The sequence below is a fragment of the Condylura cristata genome, unplaced genomic scaffold (genome assembly GCF_000260355.1).
Source record: "Condylura cristata isolate star-nosed mole 26May11 unplaced genomic scaffold, ConCri1.0 scaffold00010, whole genome shotgun sequence".
NCBI classification, from domain to species: domain Eukaryota; kingdom Metazoa; phylum Chordata; class Mammalia; order Eulipotyphla; family Talpidae; genus Condylura; species Condylura cristata.
This window is the reverse complement of record NW_004567111.1, coordinates 16203023-16217343: the sequence shown is the minus strand read 5'-3', so window position 1 is coordinate 16217343 and position 14321 is coordinate 16203023. Positions and strand designations below refer to the sequence as shown.

General features: G+C 34.9%; 1 long non-coding RNA gene across 1 annotated transcript in view; it reads right to left on the bottom strand.

The window, feature by feature from the left end:
- LOC105853471 overlaps positions 1 to 14321 on the bottom strand; it is a 292122-nt gene that overhangs the window by 13242 nt on the left and 264559 nt on the right. The window lies entirely within an intron of this gene.

The window sequence follows — 14321 nt, the reverse complement described above, 5'->3', positions numbered from 1 at the left end:
GAGAGAGTATTTTCATAATATATGTTTTCAGTAGATTGCACACTTTGAGCTGAATCTATGTTCCATCTGTCTCTCCTGGCACAAGGTATATACTACCTGAAATGAAAAAAGGTGTGAAATCTAACTTAATTGATTCCAGAGCAGTTCTGTGTTTACATTTTCATATAGACACCAAGTGTTCAGGATTCAGATACATTCCCAATTCTAATTTAAAAAGAATTTATTCAATGAGTGCTGTTTCCAAAGTTCATCTTCACTAAAGCTGGTGTGCTCAGGGCAATAGCTTAAAATAGCTTATAAATTCCATCCCTCCCTCCTCCAATAGCTCAAGGTCACTCGAAGCATTCCAGCACAAAGACCTGTCTAACAAACATCAGCTGACACTCACAGACTTTTTGCCCACTTTGTATTGTGAGGGCTTCCTACAGCTTTCTTTCTCATTACCTTGGAAAAAATGTTAAGTATTTTTCCTAGAACTAAACATTTCGTAGGGATGTGTCTAATGAGGTGCAGATTGTTGTAAAGTTTTAGGCAAGGATGAGAAGAGGAATGTTGTCAGGGAAATATTCATGGAACCTTTTAAACAGAAATTAATTTGAATTATACTTATGGCATATATGTACCTTATTATTTTCCTGTAGAGTGTGCTGTATGTGGGGAAAGCTAGGTTTGAAATAAAGGTCAAAAATTTCAGGGAAATATCTGGAGTGGAAGTTCTTGCTGTGGAAGTTCTTGCTATACTGACTCATTCTGCCTAGTAAAACTCCAGCTCCATCCATGTTGTCTCAAATGGCAAGTGTTTATGATTTTTGATAGCCAGTAGCCCAGCGTGCATATCAGAACAGTGAGAGGAGTATCCTTCCTACAGAGTACAGCAAAATGGAGATTTCCTTGGGTGGCCCAAAGCAGAGAATTCTCATAAATGCTCAGATGAACACTTTCTCTGGGAAAACAAAGGCATGTTCGTATTTTCTTTTGGATGCCCTTTAAGTTTAAAATTTGAGAAACTATTAATGTGATATTAAGACAATGTGTATTGTTGCTGGGTATCCCTATTTGAGTCTAAATTGTATGATTATTATTTTATCCAGATTAAGAAAAGACTGGCAAGTTTCTCTAATGTTAATATATCTTGCAAACCACCATCCAGAATAATCACGTTTTTATTTTAAGGCATTGTTTATTATTTTTACATATTTTCAAATTTAAATGCCAGTCTCAGAACAAGGCTTGCTTCTCAAGTAACTATTGATTTCTAAGATTTGGGGGATAATTTTTTTAATTTAGTGGAAAATCTGTACTAAGGAACAAGTATATTTCTTTTATGATAAGCCCATTATTTGCAACTTAATATATTGACATATTATAGAAAAGTATTGTAGAATGCAGTGTCTATGGATTGCCATTTCTTGAAATTTTAATTTTGTGCCACAATGAAAATCTTATGAACAATGCAAGTTTGCCAATAGAAAATAAAATGATTTGGCAGTATTCAAGCTATTTTAATTAATCAACTGTTTTCACTTTTTCACTGTAATAATATATTACTAAAGTTCAGGTGTGCATCATAATAATCAACACACATACATAGTATATTAAGCTCACTTATAAGAGTATGATTCTCTCCATCATAGAGCTAACTCCTTGGTCCCTCTATTTACTCACTTATGACTCCCCCCCCCCACTTATTTTCTGATATTTACTGATTGTTCTCATATTTTGAAGCTAGTCCAACGGTTTGCGTGATTTTTAAATTATTTTGTTGATGTGTTTGTTTCCTCAAGATACCACATATGAGTTAAATCGTACAGTTTTTGCTTTTCTATGATTGATCCCTTAAGCACAGTACCCTGTTGTACATCCATGTTGTCACAGATGGCAGGAGTTTTTTTTTTTTTTTTTTTTAAAGATTTATTTATTTGTACATACAGAACCGGGGTACAGGCTAGAGGCTCAGGGGCGGTGAGAGGCTTCACCAGAGACAGAGTGGGGAGCAGAACAGGCAGATTGACGAAGTACACTACTGAGGGGAGCAGCGGGTGGGTCAGGAGAGGTCTGCCACGCCATGTGGTCACCTCCGGGGCAGGCGGGAATCGAACTCATGCGGAAGTGGCTTTAGCTTCTCAGTGCAGTGCTTTAACCCGCTGCGCCACCAGGGAGGGCTCCGACAGGAGTTTTTTATGTGTCATTGCGTGTATTCTGATAGGCACAATGGACTACTGGCTATCAGAAGTAATAAACTCTTGCCATTTTAGACAACATGAATAGAGCTGGCATTTTGCTAGGCAAAATGAGTCAAAAGGAGAAAAAAATAAATACCAAGTGGCGTCACTTATATGAGGAATATAAAGAAATAAAGCAAAGAGAGTCATATTATAGCCACATTTCTAGGATTTGTTAATAGCACTGAGGCTACCAGTGGGGAGTGGAGGGAGAGGAATGTGAACAAAGTATGGCAGGAGCACAGCGAATTATGTTGGTGGACTGTGGGCCCTTGCAGGTGGATTTGGTATGCTAACAATACCTGAAGGGAAAGACATTATACGACTAAATCACAAAGAGCATTGTAAATCAATGTTACTTCTATCTTGGATACACACACACATACACATATACACGTATGTATGTGTGTGTGTGTGTGTGTGTGTGTGCTCAGTATAGAAAATTCCACTTCACATTAGTTTAAATGTAGCCACCACAGGTTATTTCATCCTAAAATAACTTCTACAAAAATATGACATATTCCACTACAACCAATTTCAGTGAGAACAAATTAAATTGGCTAAAATCCAACATTACCAGTTTATACCATGATCAAATACGATATAAGGACCTATATTTGAATATCTGGCTATTTAGCAACAGTTAGCTCTCATATTAGAATTTATCTGGGATTAAAAAATTTACTTTCTACCTGTAAACATAGATTGAGAGAAAGCCCTAAGATATATGCATCCATTTATTACACTGTCAGACACTCATCTCAGGTTTTCTCTATTACCAGGATACCTACTGAAGGCCAAGTTCTAGGGCGCTATGTGGATGAGTTTAGTTAGAGCCCCATTTCTCTTATCACACTTCCATGTTCACACTGATAATCTCATTAAGACAATCTATCGTTTAACCTGTCAGGACTGTCCTTTATTTTTATATATGTCAGATACCAAAAGAAGCAAATTTCTAATTTCCTAGCTATCCTTGTTACCTATTTCTATTACTTGTTATCTCTCATGTGTGTGTGTGATATAGGTTTATACATAAATGTATACCTATATAATTTAACCTACAAAAAGGACTTTTAGTGTCTCTTAAAAGAAACTGACCATGGGTCCTCCCTGATGGTGCATCAGGTTAAAGCACAGCACTAAGAAGCTAAAGCCACTTCCACATGAATGAGTTCAATCCCTGGCCCGGGGGTGACCCAGATGGTGCAGCAGACCTCTCCTGACCTACCCGCTGCTCCCCTCAGCAGTGTACTTCATCAGTCAGCCTGTTCGACTCCCTACTCTGTCTCTGGTGAATCCTCTCACTGCCCCTGCACCTATGGCCTATACCCGTTATGTATGCATAAATAAATCTTTAAAAAAAAAAATAACTGATCATGGGCCCTCCCTGGTGGTACAACAGTTTAAAGCACAGTACAATGAGTTCAATTCCCAGCCAGGGTGGTGACCCACATAGTGTGGCAGACCTCTCCTGACCTGTCTGCTGCTCTTCTTAGCAGTGTATTTCAGTCAGTCTGCCTGTTCTGTGCTCCACTCTGTCTCTGGTGAATTCTCTCATCCCCCCCGGCCGCATCTTTGGCCTGTACCCCGCTTTTGTATGCATAAATAAATAAATCTTTATAAAGTAACTGACCAACTCTAGAGGCATTTTTAACACTGTAGCAGTCAATATAGTAAGTTTAAGAAAAATGTATTGGAAAAAATTCAACAGATGTTAACAATTGGCTTGTTAATGTTAAGAGTAGTACTGTGAAAAACAGGTTTTATAGTTCTGCCTAGTCATTCCACTTCACAGAATGTTTTCCTGAAAATAAGTTTGAAACTAAATAATATATAAGAATACACACCACAGGATCCTGAATATAAGTATAAATATTTGTACAAATATATTTTGCATGTTTACTAGTTATTTAAGCTCATAATATAAACAAACCATTTTTTAAATGTATAACAATATTTCTTTTCCTAAAGTTAGGCTTGGTCAAGTCAATGGATGATTCTTAACTGAATAGAATAAAAGAAAAATGATTTTTCCACATATGCATAAGATTGTAACCATATGCACTCAATAGTCCAGTTTCTACTATGAGTTATATTACATAAAAATAAATGACAAAATCCCTGCCTGGAAAGCCAATATTACAGGGGAAGAAGTGATGTAATAGAAATAACCAGAGTGTTGTCTGTTAACTTTAATTGGAATGCATTTTCACTGCAGTTTCCAGAATGAGAATGTTTAACATATATGAAACCAAATGCAAGAAATTCAAATATGTTGAATAAATTAAAAGTGTGTTATTTGTATTTTATAAATTTCTTGTTTATTTTATGTTGGTATCAGGATTATTTTCTGATAATTTTTTTGGCATTAGGGTAAGATTAAAAAAATATGGACCATGACTGACTAATGAGATTTTGCTCCATAGTAAATGTATAAGGCTCTCATCTTCCTCTCAGCTATGTATTTAAATAAAGGTACTGAGTGTTTCCATAATAAGAATTTTGGTAAGAGTTTTTCTAATACAACAGTTGAAAATTACCAGGCAGTATTAAAAGAGAATACCTTTTTTCCAATTCTGGTTTCTCGAACAGAGATTTTCATTAAACTTGCTGCTGACAAAGTCTGCTCATATTTCTAATCTGGAATAATCTAATTCTTAGGAGTTACCTGGTTGATGAGTTGCAAATTTGGTATATAATTCTCAATTTGATGGGTGAAGTTCAAAAAATCTGTTACAAGGAAGTGGATAGCCTTATTGCTCATTGCCCTGGTCAGATAGGGCTCCAGAAATTGTGTTCATCATGATGAAGATATAAATTATCAGTAGACAGTCTCTGACTTCACTCTGAAGAAGTCTTCTTTGGCTGACATATTTGACTCATGAGAAACTATATAATTTAATTTTATGTTTAATAACAGGAGTATTTTTGACTTCCATCATTGCGTTAGTTCTTAAACAGATCAAATTTGGCCTGAGAATTAGAATGATGCTTGCCACCCTGGCCATAAATAATTGAATGACCATAAAAAAATGTCTCCTCTAATCAAAGAGAATAAAAGTTGCTACTCACAAGTGGTGGGTTACTAGGCAGCATGCTTCAGTGTGTGTGATTTTCACATAAAATATTTTTTTCCCCCTGAACCACCCCCTTGTCCCTTTCAGCCTCCGTCTTTCCTCTTAACCTCACACACTCCATTTGCTAATACCTGCTAAGTTTTAATAAGTATTGAACTTTGTTGAATTGCCCACTATATAAATGTCCAGTATTTGTCTTTGGCTTTCTGACCTACTTTACACAATTTTTCCAAATTCATTTCATTTTACTGTAAATGCTAATATTCATCATTTTTTATGAATAATATTCCATCATATGGGTATAACACATCACCTTCATTTAATCTTTTGAGGGTTGATATTGTTTCCGTATCCTAGTTATTGTGAACAGTGCTGCCATAAATAGTTCTTGCAGTTGGTGGTTTCACATTCTATGGACAGTTCCCTGAGAGTCAAACTGCTGGATCTGGATCACTTTCCAAAATAACTGAACCAATTTACATCCCCACAAACAGTGTAATAGGGTTACTCTTATTCGGCATCCTCTCCAGCACTTATTTCTGGCTTAAATAAAAAATGGGTGCTATGCTCATGGTTATGAGATGATACCTTATTGTGACTTTAATCTGAATCTTTCATTGAAAGTGATGATGAGCATTTCTCTTGGTATCTATTGAGATTCTGGATATACTGTTTGGTAAATTGCTACCAAATCTTTGAACTCTCTACAGCATAATGTGCTGGCTCCTCTTATGTTCACTTAACTAGAAAGTGAGGTATGAAGATGTTAGTTATTTGCCAAACAACATAGTTAAGTAGTGGCAGTGACTCAAACTCAATTCTGTCTGATTGTAAAGATGATTCCTTTTAAATAATCATTTATATGGCATTTAACATGAAAAACACAAGACTTGGTTAAGTCGGTATGTCATTCTTTTTTTTTTTTTTCCTATTAGGTGAGAAAAGTTTAAAAATAAAAGAAAAAAATTAGAGATGTCTATCAGTTAGTAATCTTGTATCTGACCCCCCTTTCACTTTCTTGTCCGCAGTGCCAGTCAAAGGCTGCTGTGTTTCTGTTTCTTAGATGTTTCCTCTTGCATTTATAAAATTTACATACACATTCAAATAGAAAATTGAGGCCTTTACTTCTAATGGATATCTTCATAACCATTATCTAAACATTAAAAACTCTTTGGTAGTAACCATACATCATTAAAATCATACATCATACAGGAAATTTAATTGTAAAATTATGCACATTTATTGTTGTATAAAATTGATCGCTATTTAAGAATCAACTAATCATAGCTGCTTATTTTTGAAGGTTTACTTTGCTCTTTAATCTTTCTCCTCACTTCTCTTTCTACACCACTGTATAGAACAACCCTACTATATACTAGCACAAGGCAAAGACTGGCTATAAGTCAGTACTCCTCCTCATGCATACATGTTTGTATGAGATATGTAGACTCACACTTTGAGTTTAGGTTATAAGAATTCAACTATATGGCCCTCCCTGGTGGTGCAGCTGGTTAAAGCACTGCACTGAGAAGCTAAAGCCACTTCCGCATGAGTTCGATTCCTGCCTGTCCCGGAGGTGACCACATGGCGTGGCAGACCTCTCCTGACCCGCCCGCTGCTCCCCTCAGCAGTGTACTTCGTTGATCTGCCTGTTCTGTTCCCCACTCTGTCTCTGGTGAAGCCTCTCGCCGCCCCTGAGTCTCTGGCCTGTACCCCAGTTCTGTACGTACAAATAAATATATCTTAAAAAAAAAAAAAGAAATCCACTTTAAAAAGGGTTTTTATTTACCCCCCCCCTTTTTTTCCCAAGGTTTTTTTTATTGTTTAAAAATATTCTTAAGGATTTCCTTTACTTTAGGAACAGATGGGCACCATCATACAAGAGCCACCCACAGAAAGCTTCAGCATTAATGCATGTTGTGGCGAGTTTTCCATTTGATGTCTTACAGTTTGTAAGTTCATAGCAATAAAAATATTGTGCAACACGTATCCCATGATGTCATTTCTTTTGTTCACTGTGGTATCATTTGCATTCTTTTCATGGGCTTCTTTAATCTTAACTCTTTTTATTCACTAAAGGTCAAGGTATATAAACTACTTAGAGATACACATGTTTTGCTTCTGAGCATGGTTGAAAATATGTGTAACAGTCACAAAAGAATTTAGAAAGTGCTAGACAACCAAAAAGCAGTTAATTTATAGGATTATTAGGGTTTTCTTTTTGATTTTAATTTTGTGAATTATATTTTTTAAGTTACATTTTCATCTCAATTAAGGATTTTTTATGTAAATAATACCTTTTAAATGGCAATTTTTTTCTGACTTGTTTCTGTCTATAAACATTTTATAAATCTTATAGGTATATTAATTTCATTATATTCTAAGAAGTTCTCTTGACTTTTGTTATATTGCCATTTTCTTAATTTTTGTTTATATCACTCTGTATTGATTTATTTTTGTCCATTTTATAACATATATAGACAGATGCTTAGTATATTTGTTTTAACCTCTTTTCTAATGTATGCTTTTGAAAATGTAAGTGTTCCTCTAAATACTGCTTCAATGCACTGAACAAGTTTTTCCATGTAGCATTTTACTGTTGTTTATTTGAAAACTATTATTTTCTACAATGTCAACTGGTAGACTTTTTAGAAAACTACCCTTTTATTCTCTAAATATGAATATTTTCTTATTAGGTTACTTATGATATAAAATATAATGATTTATGGTCAGAAAAATACCTCTTAGCATTTTAATTTTTTAACATTTTTCATGACTCACTTCATTGACCTTATAGAGTCATTAATTTTGGGCAGCAACTAAATATTTCTTAGATGTGTGACTGAAAAAATACTATATGGTATTTTTGATGATGGCATTCTATATGTTTCTATAGATCTTTTTAAATTAGTTGTTAACATATTATTTAGTAAAAGTTTCATTTAATTTAGCTTTGTCTATTTCTCTTAGTTTTTTTAAATTTTGGCAGTTATATTTTAAATATACTATTAGGTATATATAAATATATAACTTCTGCAAAAATTAAAAAAAATATTACTATGGCATGACCTTTTTAAAGATTGTACCCTAAAATCTATTTTGTCAAATATTAACAGAATTCACTCATTTTACTTCTGCCTCTATTTTCCATCCCTTTATTAAAATTTTCTGTACCTTTATAATATCTCTGTATAAACAATTTAAGGCTGCTGTGCTTGCTATAGCAGTTACTGATTTTAAACAGTATTCAACTGGATAAATGACCAAAATTAACCAACAGTATAGAACTGCAGGGTTATAGCTGCATGTTTCTTCTTCAGCAGTTGCTGTGGGCTTTTCTGAATGCTATGCCTTAGACATCTCATCTGAATTTGTTCAACTCTAGTGGTAAACAGATGGCTAGAGGTAGGTATATGGCTTTGTAGTCTTCTGATAAGTGTTTTCTGTCTGTATCTTTAAGGTGCTTACTAAGAAGAACAAGTTAAACAAAATGTGCCTAATTGCTAGCCTGGAGTAGATCAGCAAGCTGAAGAATGAGAAGGAACAACAGCATCAGCAGGAGGAAGAGAAGGAAAGAGTGAGAGGAATCAGATGCTTCCCCTTTAACACATCAAGCTCAAGAGACCACTTCCAAGAGGAATATAGCAGAATAAATAAACAGCCTGTTGGATATACTGTATATATACACACAGATTATATAAAGTAATCAATTAGATGATCATGTTTATTCTTAGCTCCAAAACATATTGTTCTATGAGATGCAATGCTTTCCCATATTTTTCTGTATCTATCTCAGGACGCATTCACCAACAACATGCATAACAAATAACATTGGTAAGTAATTCAGCATGGAAAATTTAGAAATGTTATAAAATAAATAGATCACTAAACTGTTGACTATTTTACTTATTTTTGTTTCTTATTTTCATGTATGTATTTTTAAAAATGTTTATTCTTAAAGCACTGAAGCAGAAAAACCTTGGTACAGAATTCCTTGTTCAAGGAAGCTAGTTAAGCTTCATGTGTGTCAAATATGAAGATTTTTCTCTACCTTCTGTAGACCACCCTGAAAGACCTCTGGCTTTAGTAAGAAGCCAAACCTGGACATCAACCATTATTAAGTGTTCTTATGAATATTTCTTCGGTGTTTGGATAGAATTTTAATCCAATGGTGATGTGTTTTATTTCAATAAAAATTTTGTCAAAGATTCAATTAAAAATCCAAATCATCTGAGTTGTCAGTTGAAAGGCAGATTAACCTCAAGAATTGAGGCCTTCTACACTGCTAGTGGTACAAGCTTCATAGAAAACAGTAGTGAGCCCTCAGAAAATTAAAATGGTAATTCCATCTGAACAACATATCCCACTTATGGGAATTGCTTTAAAGATCCAAAACCACTAATTCAATGAGTTATATGTCTCCCTGTACTTACTGCAACATCATTTATAATAGCCAAGAGTTGTAAATAAGCTAAGTGCTTGTGATCAGGTATTCATTGGATAAAGAAGGGGTAGTTGAGATATATGATGGAATACTACTCAGCCCTGAACTTATATTAAAGTCCTACCATTTGCCACAGCATAAGTGAACCTAAAAAGTATTATACTTGGTGACATATATCATACAAACACTGTAATTTGCTCAAAATAAATAACAGGTTGAACTAAACTAATAAAAAAAGGGTTTTCTATGGTTACAGAGAGAATTGAACATTTAGTAATGAAGTTAATATAGTATATACACAAGTTGATTTTCTAAAATTAATATCTGAAACATAATATTACTTCTTAATGCATTTGAAAAGAATACTCAGGACAGTTATGTGAACATGATGCTCATTTAAGGTAGATTATAGAAAGAATTGTTATTTTGTTCTCATCATATGGTCTTTACTTTTAAATCATAATTGATCCTTAGAATGTGATATTTTGAAGAGGAAAATGTATAGAGAATGCATCTTATGTGATTATTGATCCTCCTTAGAAATACAGAGTAGAGATGAAAAGCAAAGTCAAGCATTATTAACATGACCTTTATGATTTTAGGGCATCTCATATCTCACTGACTTAGATTGAGCCCAAAAAGTCATTTGGAAGAAACTGAGTGAGGAGACATAGTGAATAAGAAAATTCGAGTAAAATAATTTAGATAAGTTTTAAAGTGCAATGCAAATCTTAACAAGATATAACAGTCTTTTAAAATAGAAATCAGAAAATGCAGACTAGATAAAAGAGAAATCAACACAGTAAATCACAGAGCCAAAGGTAGCAGGAAGTTACAAAATTCATGAAACCTTCCCTAGAGCACTGAATATTCCATAACATTGTCACAAATACTTTGAACAGTTATATCAAAAGTTCAAAGCACAAGTTTACCTCAAGTCTATTTGGGATAAACTTTGACTAATTAATTTATTTAACTTGGGATTATCATAGCTATTTCTAAAATTCTGCCAGGAGTTCAGATCACAAAACGCTTTGTTGTTGAATTTGGTAATTTACAGCATGAATGGGTTTAAAAATGGGAGAATTATTAAGTGAAATGGGGCTGTCATATGAGCATTTAACAGGCCAATGACCCCTATAAAAATGTTTATATTAAAAGTTACCTTTGTTCCCAGTCATAAGTGCCAGTAAAAATATCTCACTCAGGCCCTCCCTGGTGGTGCAGCAGATTAAAGCACTGCACTAAGAAGCTTAACTCACTTCCGCATGAGTTCGATCCGCGCCTGCCCCGGAGGTGACCACATGGCTCGGCAGACCTCTCCTGACCCGCCCTCTGCTCCCCTCAGCAGTGTACTTCGTGGACCTGCCTGTTCTGCTCCCCACTCTGTCTCTGGTGAAGCCTCTCGGCACCTCTGAGCCTCTGGCCTGTACCCCAGTTTTGTATGTACAAATAAATAAATCTTTAAAAAAAAATTCAGGCTGTCACTGAATGTCATGGGGTGTTTTGAACAGTTTTGATTACTTATAACACTTTTATTATTAATTTGCATAAACATTATACTGTAAGTCCTCAGTCAACCCTGTGGCTCAGGTCTTCAAAACTGTTACTTTGTTAAACAACATCAAGCAAAAGCAGCTCCTTGAATATTCAACTTTGATTTGTTGCACATTTCTTGAGCTTGTTCTTTCCTTGTATACATATGATAACAAACACCACTTAGTGAAATGATATAATCAAAGACCGGCCATGATTTTATCTCAGTTCTCACTACAGTTTGAATCCTGACGGGGTAAAACATTGTTTAAGTGTCCTTACAATCTGTCAGATTTTATCATATCCATTTATCCTGTAGACCTCAGTCATCATACATGTCTGATAGTCTCCTAAATAGCATATTTATTTATTGGAATTTATGCTAATCAATTATTTAAATTCATTTTTTTTAAAGATTTATTTATTTATTCATATAGAACTGGGGTACAGGCCAGAGATGCGGAGGGTGAGAGGATTCACCAGAGACAGAGCGGGTAACAGAACAGGCAGATCGACGAAGTACATTGCTGAGGGGAGCAGCGGGCGGGTCAGGAGAGGTCTGCCACGCCATGTGGTCACCTCCGGGGCAGGCGGGAATCGAACTCATGCGGCAGCGGCTTTAGATTCTCAGTGCTGTGCTTTAACCCGCTGCGCCACCAGGGAGGGCCTTAAATTCATTTTTAAATGAAGTAAATTTTTCTTACATTGCTGTTTATTTTTAGACTGCATAGGAATTCTCCCCTCAGGTGCGGTCACCATCATTCTCCTATCACCAAAGCCTTTGTGGCCTGTGCTCTCCCCTCTGTTTTCACCCCGCCCCCCACCTTTCTTCTGAATATCTCAGGTCTATGGTCAGCTTTCAAGGTTTGTTTTTGTCTATTTGGGTTATCTATAGCCCACATATAAGTGAAACCATCTGATATTTGTAATTCTCACTTATTTCACTGAGCATAATCCCTTCCAAATCTGTCCATCTTGGCTTCAAATGACATGAGTTTATCTTTTATTATTGCTACTATTTCTTATGTATATCTTTCACAACTTCTTGATCCATTCATCTGTTTGGGGACATTTAGGTTGTTCCATTAGATAACTTCTTTAATACTATTTTTAGGAGATAGACTATGGCACTCAGTATATGCCTATTTATAAATATATGACATTTATTGCTAGCAATAACAATATACATATCCTTATATTCTCTGTTATGTTAACTTTAAGATTGGACAGCTTCACTAAAATATGGCTTTTGGACTTTCAAATGCATTAACATCAATGATAACTTGGAAGACTATAATATTTTCAAAATATGTCCATAGATAGCACAGTGGTTGAGAATATACTACTGCTACTTATTTGTGAATTACTTGCAAAAATGCAGTTAATATAACATCAATGTGTTGTATCCTTCGCAACACCTCTTATGTGAGTGGAAACCACACAGTCACCCAGCATGCTTGATTTTGAATTATAATCACAGTTTTCAAAATAAAAGGGTTTAGAGCTCATTCATTAGATACCACTTTTTTGGATTTAATATTTTCTCAGTTACTGTTCTAACACAGTTTTCTTAAACAAAACATTTCTTACTAATCTAGAAAGTATTTCTTTCTTGGTAGGATGCTAGCCAAGATGGAGGATGCTCTAAGGACTCTCAGTTTGGATCTGGATTCTTTCATGTACATCCTTTCCAGAAACATGCTGACTCGAGTCCCAGCACGTCTGCACTGTCTCTGAGCATACAATCTCCCTATGGGACTGTGATAAAGTTATTTACTTTGTAGCACTGGCTTAAGGAATTATAGCAAAGCATTTTAAAAAATTTTCCTTGGACACATAATTAGCTATAACACAGAGTACATTAGCTACAGATAAAAGTTTTTTTAAAAACTTTTCCCCCCGGCGGAAAAAATTAAAAAAGAAAGAAATGCTTATGAAAAAATAACTGTGAAACACTCTTGCATTTAGAGTTTATGAAAACTCAGTGTCCAAAAACAGATAACATGATTTCTAACTAAACTGACCATGCAAAGAATATTTTCACACATTTTAATTCTATGAGAAACATAATTTTAGAACAAATAGGAAAAGCTCATGAATAATCTTTTAAGCAGACATGCTATCCTATAAACTTGCCCTTATGAAAAACTACCCATGAGCATATTTAAGGGCTTATTGTTCTGTTTTCTGTGTATATGAGGTATGATCATACATCTGGGGAATGAGTTATGAAATGGAAAATGTTCTCTGGCCCGAGACTACAGACAGAACTGTTCCGGTGTTACTTTGGCCTGGTGACAACATTTAAAAATTCTTCTTAGTGCAGCCAGAGTTGAGAGTCTCAACTTCTCTCAAACAATAAGGTAAAAGTGACCATGACTTGGAGATCTTGCTTCTTTGATTTTATTACTTTGAGCAAGAAACCACAACAGCAACTTGTGTGTTCAATTACACAATAATTTGAAGCATCCTTTCCTAATTTGTTTTTTTTTTAAAATTTGCTTTCAAATGTTATTCACTGTCTAGCTAAACAAACAAAACACATGCAAATGCTTGCATCACTGTTCAGAAAGCATAGATGAGACGCTCTGAAATCAGTGCCCCAACTTTCTCTTGACTCCTGGACAGAAGGAGAGGAGAGTGATTTTGCTATAATACTCTTGTCTCTATTTATTTAAAGATGATTTCTTCAGTTGTCAACATATTTAATCTAATTTCCTAAAACTTGCTATAGTCTGTGACTTGGTAGACTGTAGAAGTGATGGGATTTTAGCATAAATCTTTTCATTTTTCTCTTCACTCTACTTCACTAGGAGGAGAAAAACCTGCATAATTACTGCTGATATGGATGGTAGATTGATCCAGTCTCTTTGGAAAACAGCATGGAGATATCTCAAAATATTTAAAATGTCTATATCATATGATCCAGCAATTCCAAGTATTTTCCTGACGAATGCACAAACATTAATTCAAAGGGATATTTGCACTCCTATGTTCACTGCAGAATTATTTAGTATATCCAAGCTTTGAAATTGGTCT